At 30.8% G+C, this 18,971-nt stretch overlaps 3 non-coding genes across 3 annotated transcripts; all 3 read left to right on the plus strand.

The window, feature by feature from the left end:
- Window positions 1–9,973: 9,973 nt before the first annotated feature.
- Window positions 9,974–10,045, plus strand: TRNAM-CAU (transfer RNA methionine (anticodon CAU)). Its single transcript has one exon. It is a non-coding gene; the product is annotated as a tRNA-Met (tRNA).
- Window positions 10,046–10,127: 82 nt separating this feature from the next.
- On the plus strand, window positions 10,128–10,199 carry TRNAM-CAU (transfer RNA methionine (anticodon CAU)). The gene has a single exon. It is a non-coding gene; the product is annotated as a tRNA-Met (tRNA).
- An 80-nt stretch (window positions 10,200–10,279) lies between these two features.
- TRNAM-CAU (transfer RNA methionine (anticodon CAU)) lies at window positions 10,280–10,351 on the plus strand. The gene has a single exon. It is a non-coding gene; the product is annotated as a tRNA-Met (tRNA).
- Window positions 10,352–18,971: the final 8,620 nt, after the last annotated feature.

Consider the following 18,971-nt stretch of genomic DNA (forward strand, 5'->3'; position numbering starts at 1 on the left):
CTCATTCATAAGCTTTTTACGGCAGGAATGTTATCTTTATATTTTGTCTTTGTTTACAACGATTTTTAATGCTTATCTGTCAATCGTTTGGGCATACTCAAATAGGAGAAAATTTTTAGGTTGTGTTAGTAATTTTATTTTTCAACCTCAAAGATAAGTATGCTTAAGTCGTACCTGTTCAAAATTCTTTACTCGTACTTCTATTTAGGTCTAAGATTTTGTTATTCACTAAAATAATTACCAAATAATATGCATGTTAATCTCAGACTGAATTTTTTGTAATTTTAACTTACTTAAAATTGATCTCTTATTATTAAAAATTTTTCTATATAGTTTATTATATCTTCACTAAAGTGTATTTTCTAAGTACGACTTAGGCTGTATGTGGTACGAATTAGGCAACTAGGCGCCTTAATCGTACCGAAGGTATGTTTTTGAAAAACGTTAAAATATATATTTTAATATTAACATTGTAAGTTTCTTTGATTTTTTAATAATAGACAACTAAATAAAGATTCAGTAAATGTGGATTATTTTGTATTATTTCAATTGTCGTGAATATTATAGCATAATTTCCTTAGGGGGTACGACTTGAGCAACCTTACCCTACTATGTAGTGAAAAATCCCCAACAGTATCCATTGCATTAAACCACATTATTTCGTAAATTTTACCTCTCTTAAAAGTGAAAAAAAAAATACTTATTTATATTTAAAAGCATTTATAAATAACGGCAATTAATAAACACCTAACTGAAAAGACGGAATTAACGAAACCGACAAATATTTTCATAAACATTTCCATAATAAGAAATTATTATGGCGTGTTTTAATAAATACGTTTATAAATAGACATTTTTTATGAGATAAGGAAGGAAATAAGCAATTACCCGACGGCATCTCCTGTTTCACTAATATAATTTAGAATATACTTAATGAACAAATAAAGCTGAGAGACTTCCTGTGCCTTTTAAATCTTAAACATTATTAAAATTTTGTACCGTTAAACAATTGATTTTTCTTTAGTTTACCTAATGCTTTCCCAAAACAACGGATTAGGTTTTTATTTAACATTTTTAATATTAATACTAAAAGTGTCACAAAAACAGGAATAACATGAGAATCATAATATAGCACTTGGCGACATGCCAAATCCCAACAATATTGTTATAAGTTTTATGAATATGGATATCAAATAAAAAATATTAAGCGTGAAGTGGCTCCATTGTTTTCGTTGTTCTATACGGTTATAGCTAGGACGACTAGGAATCAGACGCTTGGAAAATTATCCTGAAATACAATTAAAGTGTAACGCAATTTATTTTAATTTCAACCCCTTCCCGCGTTTTCTCAGTTGGTAATTTTCGTACGCAACTGGTAATTTTATGAGTCTAATTTCATGATACATTACAAAGTGGAATGTTACGTCTTGGATTTGAAAACAATTTGGGGTGAAGGTGTTTTAAATGCGTGATATAACTCTTAGGTAAAGAATGATCCTTGTATGTATCTTATATATACAGGGTGTCCCAAAAAGTAGTGATGAACGAAAGCTGGGAGGTAGAAGACCAAGAGGGCTATCCGAATCACCCCCATGTGTGTTATGCGATTTTTCGTATTTTCGGAGTTATTACATTTTTTTCAATTTTTCATCTATCGCCGAGTACGATGAGATTTTTATTTATGGTGACGTGAATTATTGCGCTAGATGCTTGATTTTTTTTGTGTGCTAAGCTGAAAGATAGGCCAATTCAGTATGGTAACATTTACTATCGTTAGATCTTCGAATGGAATAAAAAAAAGAATTAAATGCCAAGAAAGATAAAATTACCCAGTATGTTCATAACTTCAAGGGCCCATAAAAAAATAAAATCACATAAAAAAGGTTTTCCATTTGGCTTTTAAAAACTTGCTCTATCGATCAGGTAGCTACCCTAAAAATTTCATTTTATTATTCTGAAGGCTTCAATCGAAAAATTGAAATCTAAATGTGGTAAGTGCAAAATTTTTATTAACATGATGATCATTAAAACCAATAAATAGGTGTTTAATTACCAGATTTTTTTTAAATAGCCCCGCTGTTGCTCAGTGCAAGTGCGACATCACCGTAAAAAGTTGTCTTTTAAATGTCTGAATGCTTTTTTATCATTTTTAATGGTTTCTTCTGCTACTATGAATTTCCGGGTTATTTCGTCCAAATTGGGGAATTCTCTCAAGTAGCCGAAGTCTTTTTAGTATCCCCATTGAAACAAATCAATGGGGTTTAGGTCGAGGGACCGTGGAGGCTAGGCTTTAAAGCAGGCGTCACCGGCGCATGCGCAGGCTGCAACGACCAATCCATCTTTCAGGGTATTTTTGCCCTTTAGCCTGGCCTCCACGGTCTCCGGACATAAACCCTATTGAATTTTTTCCGTGGGGATACTACAAAGACGAGAGACTGCCACAATTTGGACGAAATAACCCGGAAATTCATAGTAGCAGAAGAAACCATTAAAAATGATAAAAGAGCATTCAGACATTAAAAAGACAACTTTTTACGGTGATGTCGCACTTGCATTGAGCAACAGCGGGGCTATTTAAAAAAAAATCATTTTTAAACACCTATTTATTGGTTTTAATGATCATCATGTTAATAAAAATTTTGCACTTACCACATTTAGATTTCAATTTTTCGATTGAAGCCTTCAGAATAATAAAATGAAATTTTTAGGGTAGCTACCTGATCGATAGAGCAAGTTTTTAAAAGCCAAATGGAAAACCTTTTTTATGTGATTTTATTTTTTTATGGGCCCTTGAAGTTATGAACATACTGGGTAATTTTATCTTTCTTGGCATTTAATTCTTTTTTTTATTCCATTCGAAGATCTAACGATAGTAAATGTTACCATACTGAATTGGCCTATCTTTCAGCTTAGCACACAAAAAAATCAAGCATCTAGCGCAATAATTCACGTCACCATAAATAAAAATCTCATCGTACTCGGCGATAGATGAAAAATTGAAAAAAATGTAATAACTCCGAAAATACGAAAAATCGCATAACACACATGGGGGTGATTCGGATAGCCCTCTAAGTCCTCTACCTCCCAGCTTCAGTATATCACTACTTTTTGGGACACCCTGTATATTGTATGTAATGTAATCATAATCGTATTTTAAGATTACTTCAAATCCATGTGGAAAATGTTATGTTACTAAATTTAAGACTTATGAAAAGTCCCTAAAACTATAACATTCTCATAAACTTATTGCAAGCTACCCAAATAACTTTTAGTAAATTTTCTTAAAATCAAAATATTGACCGCAATCTCAGGATTTTCTTTAGTTTTAAACAATTTAAATCGGGATCGCAAGAAAATAGTTGCCTGTATTGAATTCGTGTTAAAATAGTTTAGAAGCAATTTCTTACAACTTCAGTTGCTTGAGAGATTGCAGTCGAATCCAATGTTAACTGAGATAACATTAATTTCCTGTTATATGTTATAACATATGTTATAACAACTTACCAAATATGGAGCATAATAATATTCTCAAGGTTTTCATTTCATAGGTTCATTATATTATTTCATAACACAATATACCTACATTAATTACTATTATTTTCTTCAGCAATGATTTAATTTGATATTTAAAAACTGACACGCGAAAAAGTATAAAAATGTATTTTTATAAACTGATAAAACACTAATTTCTACTATGTATATTGTATATGTCTATTTAAATTAAAACATAATATGCGACATAAATATCAATATTGTCTATTATAGTATTATATTATCAGTGCTATTACTAAGTGTCTATGCTACGTCACCTAAATCACAAATACTTTACAATTATACCGTTTCCAGTTCTGTATTAATGGTTAGTTCTATTAATCATATGATTGATCACTGAACTAGTTCGCTAAATTCATTTCTAATTCATTCGCCATACATCGCACAAAGCTTTGATTGATTACTGTTAATTAAAAATCATAAGTCGGTTCATTCGTCATTATTTAAGAACTATAAAAGCTAGTTCATTCACTTAAGATAAACAGAGGTTATATAAGAAATCAATTTATTTTCATTCACTAAATGTAATAAATTTTTGATGAATTGCTAATTGAATTAAATGTATAATTAGTGTAGAAAAATCACGAAATTAAACATAAATTAATAGCAGTTTGTTATTGATTAAAAGAGCACTATAAACGTAAAAATAATGCGAAGCTGGTAAATGCTACTTATGCGAAGATTTTAATTAATGAATTTAACGTGAATACTTTTTCTGTATCAAGATAAAATCTCGTCAAATAAGTATTGAATATCCATCAATTAATTCATACACCGTATAATTGTATAAAAATCTAACCAATGATCTCTCAGGCTTTCAAAGCGATTGTTGAAGCCGCAACGCGACCGCATGCACACTCAACCGAATTCCATTATTGATTGAAAAGCAATCACATATTATATACTATTTTATGAGAGAAATCGATTTATGAGACGGAAAATAAAAGAGGAATTGATAAACAAAGTAAACTTTAGGTGATGTTTTCCTAACCTATTATATGGAACACTAAAAAGTAAATATCATAACAAACACTTATTGCGAGGGAAGTAGGATCTCATTGATTTTATATAGGCAGATGTGATTTTCTATAAATCTGGTACCTATTTTTTTATAATATGTATCTTGGTTTAAATGTTAGCAGTTGGACGTTCAAGCCACACTAATGACTAAACCTACATGTAAGTAGTAGGTACTTTAAACATTCGTATTCTTAATATTTCCATAATAATATTTAAACAAAAAAAGAACAATGAACTTTATCCTAATCTAATTTATTATATCTCCATAAAATATACGCCCAAAAGAAATCTCTTAATTAATAAAAGCTCATAAATTTCGCTTCTTCTAAGATTATCATTAGCAAATAATTGCTTTGCGAAATGTTAATTTATTCTTAAGTAGAAAGTTTCTGCCGTCATCGTTGTTTGATATGGAAATATCCATTTATATTTTGCTTTATTCATTAAGCAGTAATTTGTTAGACGCTAAGGCTGTTATCGAAATTACATAATCTGTATATTGTTAGAGTTTTGCCCTTAGAATCGATATTTAAAATATGTAAACATATAATTTTCTGAGAAGGTATAATATTGCTATTTGAATTGCATTTGTTTTTTAATAATTGTTTATTTTATTAATTCAATTGTTTATAATTTGAATTTGCCTTTAATGAAAACAAGCTATTATTCAGCTCTCTGAAGAATAACGAAGTTATACACAATATTATATTTTGGCCATCCACTAAAAATTCATCGTTTATTACGTCGCAAAATAAACAAGTTTGGATTAAAAACATTATGAAATCTGGGTTTAATAGTATGCAGTACAATCGAATGGTAATTGCTGAAACCTATATCAATAACACTATCAGTTGTCTGCGAATTGGCTTTAACGTGCATTTGCTTTAAATTAAATGAGATTCGAGTCGCATTGATGCGTTTAAAAAAAAATTGTCTATTTTTATGGTTTATTCAAAAATCGTGTTTTTGTTTCTCGGTGGGTTTTGATGGTAATACGTTAAATACATTGTCAGGATATAATCTGGCTCTCAACTTATACATTTTGTTAGTTCTAGTTTTGATTATTTGTTCGTATAAGTATGTATTATTTTTTAAATGAATGCACTTTATACAAAAAGTAACTAAATTATTAATGGCAATAAGTATAAAAAATTGTAAACTAAAAAATAGCTACACGCTTAAAAACACAGCAAGCTGTTGAAATAAAATATTTTCCGATGTTACAAATATAGCTTTTCCAAATTGTTATTTTATTGACTTCGTGCCGACCTTGTTAAATTCGACACTGTGTGTTTACCAAAATTCTGCGTATTTTCATGCACAAACTAAACTAAACTAAGCGAGCCGATATTGCTTTAAAACGAACAAGCTTCATATCCCAGCGGTCCATGAATCTCCACTACGAACGGCATAAATGCTTAGAAATCGTTTATACTACATTTACTCTAGTTAACACTTTCGTCCAATGGAGAGCTATTAACGCAAGTGAACTAAACCGTGAGGAAGATATTTCTGTGCAATTCTTAGGAATGAAATCTTCTAGAATTTTCTGTAGCCTTTGAGATCAAAATTTGAAAGATGCTATGATTTTATCGCAAGGAAGGGACGAAATAAGAGAAGGTATAGAAGAACGAGAAAGAAGAAAATTAAACAAACAATAGTTAATCAAACCAGATTACTCTCATCAAGATCAATAAAAATATAAAACAAAAACCATTAAGAAAACTATAAAGCTTTTAAAGCAATTAAAGATCAAAGACCATCCTATTTTATATATTTTTTTCGGTATTGTGCTTTATGTTGTACCAGACTTTATAGAGGTTGAACATAGTCGAAATTGCCGGGTAACGCCTTAACTATAAAATCCACGCCTGAAACATTTTGAACGAAAACAATTTCAATTTTCATTTGTTCACGTTAAAATCGCGCGTCAATCACTTGACGAAATAGTATTTGAGTCGGCCCTGCGTTTGAATTTTTTATTGGCAAGTGGGAACCCTATATAGGGATTGTCCAGAAGACCAATATTGGAAATGCACTCGACTATGCGCTAACGAGATGCGGGTCTAATGAACTTGAAATCCTGCGCCTCCATTTTGTATAATGGCCAGTTACAAAGAGTTATGAAATGGAATGACTTTTTTAAATTTGAGATGTGTTTTTTTTTCTTAGTTTATTTTTTTACGTGGACATGGATGCTTAATATTTTGCAAAACTAAAAATACCTATATGCCAATATAGTTTCTTCTTTTGTAGGAATCGAATGAGAGCTTTGTCGTTCTAGTATGTTTCAAATATTAATAGTAAAAATATTATTCTATTTGGGTTTTTATTTGTATAAAAGTTAAACAAAGAACTACTTACATGTCTTCGTATATTATTCAATTATAAGTTCATCTGTCTTGAGCAGGACTTCTGCTGTAATTTGCTTTAATATTCTTTTGTATTGTCTTAATTCAAATTGAATCTACATCTCAGAAAATGCTAGAGAATGTTAATTCGCAACAGGAATATGAGTAATTTTTTATTAGAAAAAAAATATAAACGTACTTAATATGTTACATTTTATCATAAAAGAAGAAGTCATATCCAGATAGCAATTTAAAATTTATTATTTTCATAATTGTAATCAGGTAATAATAATTCCATAAATATCTATCAAAAATGACGCCTCATAATTTCGTTCAAAACTGCAATAACAATACTTTTAAAATTTTATAATAAAGACATTTCCTATCAAAACATTCCCACTTTCAGGTTTCCACTATTGTGATGACGGGTGGTTGATGCGCTTTCCGTCACAGTATAAGCTTCGGAATGGTTTGTGGGAATGAGTAGGTATTTGTAAATCGGATTAAGAGCGAATCCGCAGCCGATAGCCTATTGATTGTTTGTCAATATTCAGCTCATTCTAAAACGTTTAGCGTTTTCATTAGTTTTAACGGTTGATATTTTCAATCCTTTAATGGAATGAGATGATGGTAGATTGACATTGGGTAATATTTTGGGATCGAAAGGATGCTATAATTCTACTCTAATAGAAATACAAACAACGATTAAACTACTTTGTTTTTCAAATTGCAGAACCAATTTTAAACGAACTTAGATAAAGGGACAGATACAGGCTTAGGATAAGGACTTTGATTAATCTTTACATATCATAGGTATCTAGTGGATTATAAAAAAAATATATATAATTACCTCCACCTCCATATTTGAATACTTCTACACGACCACGTGTATTACACACATTTCTTTGTAGATATTTTAAATTTTCTTTCAACCTCCTTTCTTACACTTCTTCGTCCTAGTCTCACGCACAACAGAACAACTGAAATCTAATTAATCAGCATTAGTGCATAAATATAAATAGTACAAACATCCAGCATAGCTAAATAATTTGTCGTCCTTTCATTACCATTTCAAATGTTTCGTTCAAGATTAAGTGACATTTTAATAGGTCAGAATTAGCATATGAATAGAGGGTCACAGAGATGAAGGATTAAGTGGTAATAGTGTCTTGGTTGTTAATATCTCATGAGGAGTTAAGCCTATGTGTCAGTAATGAATTATAGAAGGTTGTAAGGGCGGTTTACTCGACACGAACTAATTGTGATTTGATAGTTTATGACCTTCGAGATTGACTGCTATAATAATTTTACAAGTGGGCTAGGATTAGGCTGTTAATATTTGAAAAACTGATTAAGTTCTCTTGTGGTTTTCATTTGCGAGTAATTTAAAATATTAGATACTCTCTAGGTATAAAATTTGACTTTTCATTCATTGCTGACACCAAAAGTAGGTTTACTTTGTTTCTGTGATTTTGTTTTATAGGATGTTTGTAGAAACGTATTACGTAACAAACACAAAATTTAAATCTAAGTATACCTACTTCCTTCGTGAAAATGTAGCTTAATAAAAGGTTATAGTTAACTAATAAATAAATATAACAAACATTTTTTATCATTTTTTGCTTTGAAAACTTTCTGTTGCTACATTTTAAGTATATATTTATCATAGTCGAAGTAAGCTGCGGTTTGATGTATGGTTTGGAAAGTTTCACTTGAGCATCGACATCAAGTTGGAATTTTAAAAGAGTTAAAATACCTTTTATACTTTGAACGATGCTATTTTGATAGGCTTTATGGAAAGACAATATGATTGATATTTACAGCAAGTTTAGATAGGTACTAATCTGTATTATTTATGTAAACTTATTGAATTTTTAATTGTATTCGAAATTTTAGATATATTTTTGAACACCGATGCTAATATTACATCCTAGCAAAAACATTTTCAGTTTTTTTAAGAAAAAAGTTGTGATATAAATTCACCGTTGGCCAAGCCTGACTAGTCAATTTTGCTGAGCCAGAATGCTACGCTAAAATTTGACATATTTATTTTTTGATTGCGGTAAAAGAATCACTGTAAAACTGAGTTTCATGTTTGCCAATATTTAAAAAAAACTAAACTATATAAAATCATACTGGAATTTACCAATAATCCGATAAAATAAAGGGCGTTACACACAGACGGATGCTGAAATATTTTCGATGGACTTCTATGACCCTTGAATACGTTGAACCCGATAACACTAAGGGGTGAATACTGTCTGCATCCACACAATGGACGGATGGTGATACCAATTTAATACTGCCCTTATCTAACGCTAAGCACACTGAAGTGTCTGTTAAGGTTTTTGTAACGTATTTTATTATGTTTTATCGTACTTAATTTTGCGTTAGTAGGTAACGTATATAACTAATTTATTAGAGGCTTTTAACCATATTTTTGCAGTTTATTAGTGATCGTATTTAATGTAAAATTTGCGTAACGCTATAAATTAGTATAAAAAATTTATTACTTACGTATTTGACAACAGTTATTAAGTCTTCAATTTCTAAACTTATAATTGGCGTATAGAATTGTATAATGCTCTATTTAATTTATGTTTAGCTGTAAGGTACCTTTTACAAATAAATAAATAAATATTAATGTAAGTATTATGAATATTAAACATCCTTGTAGAAAAAACGATATTTATGAAGCTTGAAATTAATGATCTTATGCGAAATATACCTACGCCAAACAATGAAACTAATCCCTTATTATATTTAGTAAATTTGTAAAACTACATACCACGATATAGGAATGAAAAAAAAAACTTAAAAAGGAAAAAGTTTCACGTTTTCTTACATTATCTCGGATATTAGTGCTTATATTAAAACTTAAGTACATATATGTATAAGCAGAGTGGCGCAGTGGAAGCGTGCTGGGCCCATAACCCAGAGGTCCGTGAATCGAAACCACGCTCTGCTAAGTTAGTTTTATTGTTTTACATCAATTTGATCACCCTAGTTTACTGTATAACAAAAACCTCATATTCAAATACACAGATGTAAGCAGAGTGGCGCAGTGGAAGCGTGCTGGGCCCATAACCCAGAGGTCCGTGGATCGAAACCACGCTCTGCTAAGTTATATTTATTGTTTTATATCAATTTGATCAGCCTAGCTTACTGTATAACAAAAACCTCATATTCAAATACACAGATGTAAGCAGAGTGGCGCAGTGGAAGCGTGCTGGGCCCATAACCCAGAGGTCCGTGGATCGAAACCACGCTCTGCTAAGTTATATTTTTAATTTTATTAATTTGGACACCTTAGCTAAAAGAAGAAGATACTATTTTTCTTCAAACACACAGATGTAAGCAGAGTGGCGCAGTGGAAGCGTGCTGGGCCCATAACCCAGAGGTCCGTGGATCGAAACCATGCTCTGCTAGAATGTTTTTTTGAACTGCTTCATAAAATTAATCTACCAATAAAAAATTGCAATAATTACCTTCAGACTTAAATCAATGGATATGGTAGGTAACATGCCTTTGATTTTTATTTAATCAAAACTTACAGAGAATTAATACAATAGCGATGGGGATACTAGGAATTTTAAATTACGCGGAAAGAACGAAAACAATATGAACATTGTTTGTTTAATATGATGGATAATGTATCTTTATTAATCCATTATCAATATTGGATTACGATATTAAAGAGAGGTCAAAGTAAAATTCCATTTCAGCCAAAATTAGAACACGACGTGAACCCACAATTTAATTAAAATATTTTTGGAGTAATTACCATCGTTGTGTATAAAGCAAAAGCTGTAATTTACAACAAACATTGAATAATTTGTAGTGATATATGTCATAAAAAAACCTATTGTAAAAGACGTAAAAATTTTGGCCTTCGAAATTAGGCAATTAAGTTTATTGTCATATTTTTCTCTAACAGGAGGACTATCGAAGTATATCAATATCTTAAGAGAGGGTCTTCTATCTTTTCCAAAGCTCGAATTCCAAACTCTATTTGATGACAACTTACAGACTGTTGCTTTAATTTTCAAACGATTATGAATATTTATATATTGACAACAATTTATAATGGTAAATTTTAAAATTTGTAATGACGTCTCAAAAGTGCTCCTTGCTATAAGAAGTCTAATTGAATAAATAAATGTTTGAGTTTGAGTTTGAGTTTGACAATAGAGGCAACTTACTCTTGTCCAGGTCAAAGCCACTTTTTTCAACCTATCTCTTTCCCTAATACCTAATAACCCTCTAACAATTAAATCTATTGGCAATACAATTGTTCATTATGGCAAATCTTTTACTTTTTATTCACTTTTCATCCACTGTGCTATGTATTGAAAAGGCCTTCTACTAGTTTGTATGTAGATAGATACACTTACAATAGTAAAACTCAATTCAACTCCTCCACGCGTGCAGGAAACACGTCGTGCGTGCCCCAATCCAATTATTTCCAAATATTAATTGTCTGTGTATGAATACCAATAATTAATCGTACGTGACGTTTACAAGCTGAAATAAAGGCGAATATTCCTGAGCAACTGTATTTTGTTTCACCATAAATTTCATTACCCCCAAATGAACATACATAAATGCATAGACATTTTTAAAGGGCTATTTGGAGCTCAAAATGACTTTTCATTCACTGACCTGCCCTGAACTACCGGTAAGAGGTTGAATGAGTAAAAATTCGCGGATGGTCCAAGTTACAAGCTTTTAGACGTATTTGTTAATATTAATTTAATTATTATATTAATTGTGTATATGTATTTATGTTATAATTCAATCAAAGAATCAATGAAATAATATTATACACTACAGCCGTAACCTGTCACCTTCTGATTTTCGAAATCAGTGAGTGGGTAAAACTTACCAACTTCAAATTATATTGAAGAATCCACTAATTTTTTAGGCTTTTGATCGATGGAATTAGGAACACAAGGTGATTAAATATTTTATATTTGAACCAATTATTTTATGTACTTGGTACCGGTTTTATTGAAAATAATTAAGACGGTATTTTTTAATTACATACACAAAATATATTATTATTTTACAGGATAATAATTAGGGTACTTCAAATTGCCTATAAAAGGCATCTTACAAGGCAATCAGCAAGGCATCTTACGTCTTTATTAATAATTCAGTTTGCTACCAATAAATTAACATTGCAATATTTCGCCATTCTCTTATTACTTGTACCAAAATAATGTTAAGCTGTCGAAGTAGCCACGGTCAGACTCTCGAGTCAAGTGCGGCATTATGAACCGTCTGCTCACTCTTAACCCTCGTTCAGAATCCTAATTGAAATTTAAGAAATGTTACCTTTATTTGGAAATTTGACTAAATGTTACCGAGGACCTTTTATTTAAGGGTCGGCTTTGTTCTTGTCCCACAGGTTTCAATTACTGCTTTAAGTGGAACCGAATAATGATCGATTCTGATAATAACGTTTAATGGAAAATCGTATATGAGTGATATTTCACTCGACTTTCTGGAGTTTTACTTATATTATACAGCGATGATACATTTTGTGCCCCTTAAAATAGACGAGAAGTATAAGATAAAATCTGCATTAATACAATATTGCGTAGATAAATGGGAAGGCGCCGAAGTTTGGTATAATATTTTGTACTCCCTCTGTTACATGAATCCCTTTAATGAATTTAACCACTTTTTAGTGCAGTATAATTAAAAAAAAACTTAAATCGCCTCTTTCCTATCTAGTAACTCATACTGATATAATAGACAAAAAATAACAAAATACCTATCCGTTTTCACTGTTGTTATAATATAAATGAGCAAGGACTCCTAACATTATTCTAACGCAAAAATAGAAAAACGCCACAGGCCCAGTCACATACATGTAGAATATCACAGGGACTGTAGGAGAAATAAAATATAAATTATTCAACAAAAGCGGTGAGCACACGTTTCATCTTTCACATTGAATAAATATTTTAACAGGAATACTCGTTTAACCTTATTTCGTAAATTAACAACGTAGATTATTCTGGCGGAATAAATTCACATCTGTTATTGTTTTCATTTTCGTTTTTAGCTGGTTTATGTCTAGATTTCATTTGTTGAATTATAAATTAAAATCTATTAAGACCAACTAAGAATATTTTGCCTTTTATTAATATTTCGCTGTAAACCTGCGAAGGTTGGATCCAATGGAATTGTCTACTATAATTATACAGAAACATCACTGTTTAGTTAATTCCAGACCCGAATCGCTACTATCTAACTAAATAAACTTGGGTGTTTCAATTAATTTTGGGATATCAACAATAACAATTTTCGGTAATTATATTTATTGTGCGCGGTCGGAAGCTTTTCTAAGGTAATAACTAATTTTAACCATTGCTCAGTAGGTATTGTTATTTAATTAACACATTGAAATTCTTGGTTCGCTGTTAATATAGCCTTGCTAATTAACTTCAGGAGAATAGTAATTGAAATGCTGTAAATAAAATAGGGTAAAATCTTAATTTAAATTATATTACGAATAAGTTGTTGATTTGTATTCCAGAAAGTTGTCTTTAAAATTTAAATAACATATTAAATATCGATATTAATAACTAATAACACATGTGTCTTTATCGCAAAAATATTATTATGTTTGTAGTTAAATGTACGTTGGCTAAAAATAAAATTATTCCAAAAATAAGCTTCATTTAATAACGCCTAATTAACTTATGATTAAGCTTAAACAAGGATACACAACATTTACGCCTTATTCCATTTCTCCGTACATTCTCGTAGTCTCATTTCATTCGACGCCAACGCAATGTTCGAGCACGTATAATTTAATCTGCTTAGCTTTAATTCCTACTCGGATAGCGCTACATAGAAATTTTTCTCCTGACTTGCAAATAAATGGGGAGCTTTATTCATTGTTTGATAGATCATATTATTTCAGGTCGCTCGCTGACTTTTCTTGGAGCTATCTTGTATTTTATAAAAATTAAATACTGCTCTGTGATACTTCATTCTTCGTTATTTTTAAAGTAATAGTTTGGCGTATTTGTTATGGCTTTAACGAAATGGAATTGAAAGTATAGCATTGAAAATGAAATTGACTTTTGTATACAAATATAATATAGGTACTTATATGAAGTCTTTGTGATATTATAGAAGCGATGTAGTACTAAGTAAAACGAATAAGCGATAAAAAACAGGACACTCGAGACAGCCCTTAGACAATGCGAAGAGTTTGCTCGTATCATGCACCCCATAATGCAGCTGTCCTCGTAATTAGTTAGATAAGTATAATTATACCATGCCTTGTGATTTTAAAAGGAGTATCAGTGGTAGAGCTTAGCGTTGTTGTCATACATACGATAATAATGAGTGGAAAGTGGTAATTCTTGGTTTGTTTTGTTCTTATGTGAAGGAATTAAATAAAATCTTATTTAGACAATAAAAAATGCTAGTGGGTAACTTCTTGCACATAAGATACTATGACCACAGACTAATAATAATATACTACGTAGGCTATGACACATTGGATAGTTTAAACTTGATTTTAGAAAATAGGATTCTACCATTATTTTTGAAAAATGTCCACATACCTAACGATTTTATTATACTATAAGAAAAAAAAATGTTTTTAAATTCGCATATAAAAATTGCTATTAGATAAGTGAGATCACAAGGATCAGAGACATTTCAACAAGTCCCTCTCTCTATTAATCCAAAGACAAAGTTAAGCTTCTAACATGTACTAATTAGCTACTGAATGTAAGAAATAAGTACCCTTCTAACTACATTTGCGTTTAAAGTCGAGTAATGTTTGACTTCCCTTTCATGTTTGTTAAAAGAACTTTTAAATCCTCTGAGAATAAAAATTTCTAACGAACATTACAAGTAACTAAACAATGTCAAACATTCCGAGTGAAATATATTAAAACGTTCCCAAGAAATGTCTTACATTTTTCATTTACTATTTTTCAACATCTCTGCGGAGAGTTCTGTTCGGATTTTAATATTAAATACAGTGAACGCTTTTGTTCTTTGACCTTGTAGCGACCCCTGTATATTAATATATTATTACAAGTAAGTATGTAGTAAACTAAATTAACCCTCTAAAAATAGCTGTTCATGAAGCAGAGCTCTATACATGATGACTAAAACAATAAGCGGCCCCTCCCCTACTTCTATTGAAAAAAAATGGCGGATTCTCTAGAGACTAGGCTTAGAAACATGGATAATTAGTGTTTCATTGTTAATTGTCGCCCTTTGATACAAAGCGAATGGTTATAAACACAAGGGAATTGTAGGTTTGAAATATTAATCAGTCCATTAGCAGCTTCTTATTTATAATCTGATTCGTAAATTGTTATGAAACACATTGATGGAGGTTATTTAAAGGTATAAAAACATCGATTACAATTTCATAACAATAAGATACATAGATACGTTTATAAACTAGATACGTGTACATTTAGGTAATATTATAAAAGAGTTTTAATCACTACAAAGTAAAAATTTCAATAATATAATACATTATATTATTTTAAACAACTATTTTATATTGTTTGTTATTTTTAATTAAAATCCAAAAGCGAAACACTGTTTTTAATTATGCACGCGATATAACTTTATTTCAGCATCAAACCATATTATTACGATGTGCTAAAATAAAATATGTTCACGCAAAATGAAAATAAGAAACTATAAAAATTACATAACTTACTTTTAACATTATATATAAAAGCCTGTGATAAAAGCCGTAGCAATTTGTTACTAACAACTTCTCTGACTCTACCTATTTAATAGACTACAGACCAACGTAAGCGAAATGTACTTTTAAATATATTACACACAAACGCATTTTATATAAGATGTGTTTAATCCGCTGTCATACGAGGGTGGCAATGGACTTTAAAGTACTATGCAGTGGTTACACTATCACGCCCAGGCAAGAGGAGGGGAGCGTTTAAGCCTGTGATAATTACTCCAGCAAATAGCACTTTATTATGCATTATAAATTTATAACATAAAGCGTTCTTTTCAACTAAAATAATTATAAATAAAACTTTATTTAATGAGCATCATGCAGCTCAGATGCTTAATATTGATTGCGAATCCTCACTTACAACAATCAATGGTATTATGATGATTATAAATAACTAAGGAATTGTCTAGAATTTTCAAATCACATCAAATTAAAAAGGAACACATTTACATTTCATACAAATAGGTAAGAGATCAATTGATATTACATACCTTGACATCAGTATTATTCCACGATATATCCGTAGCCAATATCCCCTTGTTTCCTTGAGAAACTTTTGTTAACACCAAGATTGTGCAATAATGATACAATACGAATGTTCCAATCTCTCGGTAGAGAGTAGTATATTCCTTGGTTCCAATGCGTTTGCATTCGTCCCGCAATGTGAGTGACATCTTTTGTTTTTTTTCCTACCCTCAAAAATATAAATTAGTTAATGTCTGTTTATAGACACATTCTATCTAATATAATGTCTCATTTTTACTATTTGCAAAATTTATTTTCTTAATTAAATTTGATATTACTTAAATTATGATTATCAAAAATCATAGAAATTATTCATCAAATTTAAAAAGTTTCCGAACATCACTTTTCCATAAAATTTGAACTAATTTGAATGCAGCTATAGATAACCTCGTAAACGTAACTCGGTGAAAATTGTATTAAAGTCCAATACCGCGACAAATCCCCAAACCTCAGCTCACGTACAGACGTTTTGTTTTATCACCCCCCACTGCTCACGATACGCCGTCCAATATGTCTTTAAAAATACTGCAGCAATATTTTCAATTTTCGATTTAAAGAGTGCAGAACCTGTATTTGATTTTAAAGCTTCGAGTGCAAGAGAAAACTTTTACTGAAAACGTTCATAAGGTTTTAAATTTCAATTTCAGCGGATCACCGCTAACGTTCTGGGGAAGCAAACAATGGCGGCGTGTGTTAGAAAAAATTCATCAGGTAAGTAAACTGACGTATAATCTTTCAATATTCCTGCAGTGTTTTGAGTTTTCAGTTCAATTTTATAGATATTTTATAGGGAGTATTGTTGTAGTGTATGTTAAACATATAATTATAATGATCAGTAGGTATATGTATACGAATTTACGTAACCAATTATAATCCAAACAATTACAAAGCCTTTGTAATATTGTTTAAGCCTTTGTAATTCGCAAATTTAAATTGAATTCTGCATCACCAACGCAACCGCTTCTACAGCTTAGTTTACTAACTTTTAACCATTCAATTTATGTTTTTTGTACCTTTCAAAAATATATTCCTGTGAATTTATTTTATTGCACATTCCACAAAACTGCAACTTTTATTTCTGCAAAAGTTCGTCCAAAACGCCATGTCCACATCGTGTTAGTCGCAAAAACAACGTAACAAAATTATTGAAGGTTTAATCCGTTTATTTTTGCCGAATAAAAGTTAAAAGTCGTCGGTAGCGGGTATTTGCCCAACAATTACATTCACTTTGTATATTTTATTTGGGAGTGTTAAATTTTTTCATTCCAATCTCTCGAAACAATTTTCATTCTCATCCGGTTTCTGAACCGTAGGCTGATGTATCTGCTTGAATATTTCATATTCCAATGTACGGTTAGGGATATGAGATTTGGTAGATGGATTTGATGGGGAAGCAAAAAGGAATATTTTATTGAGGAAACGTAAGAAATAATTACCTTTTTGTGCTACGAGAACTGGAATGTATTTTATTTCCAAGTTCATCAATTTAGTTCTATTATTTTACCGTTAGTCAAATTATTTATGAAATAACAAGAACCTACTTACAATTTTAATGTACGCAAAATCGTTTACCCGCTAAGCGAGTACATAACCAGCTATGTACTTACAACCGGGCATTAATTTCTTCGCAATAATACCTAGGGATTTTCAAAGCAAAACGAATGTATAGAAACGCCATTAACAGCTACTAACATGCACATCGCCGCAGGAAGTTCGCTTGAACTTCGGCCAAGTTTAACTTCTTGAGGAATGGTTCCATTATGCCACTGACTGATTTGTTATTTATTGGCCACTCGTGAGCCTCATAGAGTTAGCTCGGTTATTATGTACCTCCCTGCAGCTCTAACTTTCTTCTAAGTAAGTCGTGCTCCTGGTTTATGGATTCTGTTCAGCGCTCTCGTATTAGAATTTAAAAAGGGTATGAAGTTTTTAGTTCTTGAAACGAACGTTCCCTGGAATAAGTGAACAATCTTACTTTATTTTCCATGCATTTGTACCTATTACTTGATCTTTAGTTATGTGTCCTACTAGTAATTAACTTTTAAATATTTTACTATAGTAATAAACGGATATATATTTCTTTAATAACTTTTTGGTAAAATCGCATCAATCAAGGATCTGCCCCAACGCGTGATACAGTATTTATCGCCGGTGCAATATATTTCGATTCTCTTACAAATACTGCTTAACGAATATCAGTTTTCATTGGGGATATTGCTTTTGTGCAATGGACCGAAAGGATTACGGGTATTGTATTCGATTTTAATGAAATGGGAATAGTGACTTCATCACATTTTCAGATGGCTTATTCTCAGATGTGACGGTCTAATTAGCGAAGTGTTAATATATGCGTATTTTGCATTTTAATACCAATTATTAAAATGTATAAGGATGAAGAACAGTGTTCCTATTAATATGTAGAACTAACTAATTTCTTTATCTGTATAAAGTCGATCGTTACAGGATATAAATAAATTAAAAGGGACAAACATCTTTTGTCCAAAGTTTCACACGCAAATAAATAAAATTGTCACAAAAGCCAAACAATTTAATTCATCGCATTTGCAAATAATTTGGAAAATCCAAAAGTGCACGCCTCATAATTTTTTTTTAATAAATATATATTAATTATTTTTTTTGTTTATTTAATAACAATTAAACCACATCGAATCAGACCCTGAAAAATGAAAGGGTTCTATTCCTGAGCATACTCAAGCCTAAGAGAAAAAAAAAAGACTCGATTAGTAAAGTATTTTGGTCGCTATCGT

The sequence above is a fragment of the Colias philodice genome, chromosome 7, assembly GCF_061535455.1.
Source record: "Colias philodice isolate Cphi_HAF_F1 chromosome 7, ilColPhil1 Martin Lab GWU primary, whole genome shotgun sequence".
NCBI classification, from domain to species: domain Eukaryota; kingdom Metazoa; phylum Arthropoda; class Insecta; order Lepidoptera; family Pieridae; genus Colias; species Colias philodice.